At 40.8% G+C, this 1,849-nt stretch overlaps 1 pseudogene; it reads right to left on the bottom strand.

Annotated features, from left to right (window-relative positions):
* Window positions 1–351: 351 nt before the first annotated feature.
* On the bottom strand, window positions 352–1,289 carry LOC141553607 (olfactory receptor 1G1-like; annotated as a pseudogene).
* Between the last annotated feature and the right edge of the window lie 560 nt (window positions 1,290–1,849).

Below are 1,849 nucleotides of genomic sequence, written 5' to 3'. Positions count from 1 at the left end.
CTAGAAATGTGGCCAATTTTTGCCCTTTTAGCATGCATAGAATCCCACTACCCTCAGATTTGATTATCACTGATTCAGAAAAGAAAGCAATTCATCCTAGAGAAGAAAAGAGCATTTCCTGAAATGTTGTCACTCTGAGGTTTGGTTCAGTTTTTTGTTGTCTTGTGAGTGAGTAATTTGATGCTTTGATCATCAAAGAAAGAAATGGGCAGTTGAGAGATATATCACAAGAATGGGACACAGGAACGTCAAACTAACAGTTGAATTTATTATCCTGGATGATAAGGAAATGAAGGAGCAAGAAGTGAATGGTCTAATGGCTCCTAATTTTTTGCTAAGGACAATGGCATATCACCAAGAAGGAATCATTCCTTTGCTGAGCAGCTTCCTTAGGGCTATCTTTATGTCCTTATTCCTCAGGCTATAGATGAAAGGATTGAGCATGGGCATCACGACTGTGTACATCACAGATATGATAATTCCTGTGTCTGCTGAGTAGGAAGACGAGGGTCATAAATAAATTAGAAGGAGAGTCCCATAGAAGAGAATGACCACTGAGAGATGGGAACCACAGGTGGAGAAGACTTTATGCTTTCCATCAGCAGAAGGTACTTTGAAAATAGTGAAGATAATGTGGACATAGGAGATCAAAATGCAAGTGAATGGGATAAAACCAGCCAAGCTGGCATCAATGAACATCACCACTTGAAAGATACTAGTGTCTGAACAGGACAGCTTGAGAAGAGGTAGGTCACAGAAGAAGTGGGGGATCACATGGGATCCACAAAAGGAGAACTGAGCCATGAAGAGATTGAGAGAGAGGGCAATGAGGTGGGAGCAGAGCCAAGACACAGTCACCAGCAGGACACAGTGTGTAGAACTCATGACTGTGGTGTAGTGAAGAGGGAGGCAAATGGCCACATAGCAATCATAAGCCATGGCAGCAAGGAGGAAATCATCCAGAAGAGCAAAGATCATGAAGAAATGCATCTGAGTGAGGCACCCAGCATAGGAGATGTTCTGATGCTGGGTCCAGATGTTCATGAGCATCTTGGGGACTGTAGTGGAGACAAAACATGTATCAACAAAAGAAAGATTGGCCAGGAAGAAATACATAGGAGAATGGATATGGGAGTTGAACACAATGACCAGTATGATGAGCAGGTTCCCCACCAGGGTAACTAGATCATGGCCAGGAATAGCCCAAAGAGAATCAGCTGATGATCTCGCTGTTCAGAGAGTCCCAGGAGGAAGAATTCAGAGATGCCAGTTATATTTTCACTTTGCATTTCCTGAAAAAGACTCATTGGAAGAGAGTCTGGCTAAAATAGAGAAACTAATAGAAGATGGTAGGACCTCCATCTATCATTGTAGTCTCTGAAGTAGTCACTGAAGAAATGGACATGATACCACTATGTGAACTTTGTGTGATCTAGTCTTGAACAAATGAAAAATTCCCTGAATAAAATTAATTCTACTAATATCAATGTCTATGATTTCTCCCCGTATAGGAGCAGTGTATTGTCATGAATAGAAAGCTGGCCACAGAGTCAGGATGACTTGGATTCATATCCTACCTTTATTATTATTGACCATGTGACCTTGGTCAAGTCTGTGTTCCCTGGGCAACTATCTTAAACTATAAGTTTCAGAATAATTGCTGTTTTGTATTAGCAGTGGGAGTTTCTTCACTGGTTATTCCTGATACCTATGGGCTCAAAGACCTAGCTAAAAATCTGTGTAATGCTTTACAGAGAACTGACATGCAATCGTTAGCTTTCTCTTTTGATAAAGAAATAGAGACTTCAAAATAAAAATGTTTCCATCATAGAACTAGCTTCTGTCTGAG

The sequence above is a fragment of the Sminthopsis crassicaudata genome, chromosome 2, assembly GCF_048593235.1.
Source record: "Sminthopsis crassicaudata isolate SCR6 chromosome 2, ASM4859323v1, whole genome shotgun sequence".
Taxonomy (NCBI): domain Eukaryota; kingdom Metazoa; phylum Chordata; class Mammalia; order Dasyuromorphia; family Dasyuridae; genus Sminthopsis; species Sminthopsis crassicaudata.
This window is presented reverse-complemented; position numbering and strand designations above follow the sequence as displayed.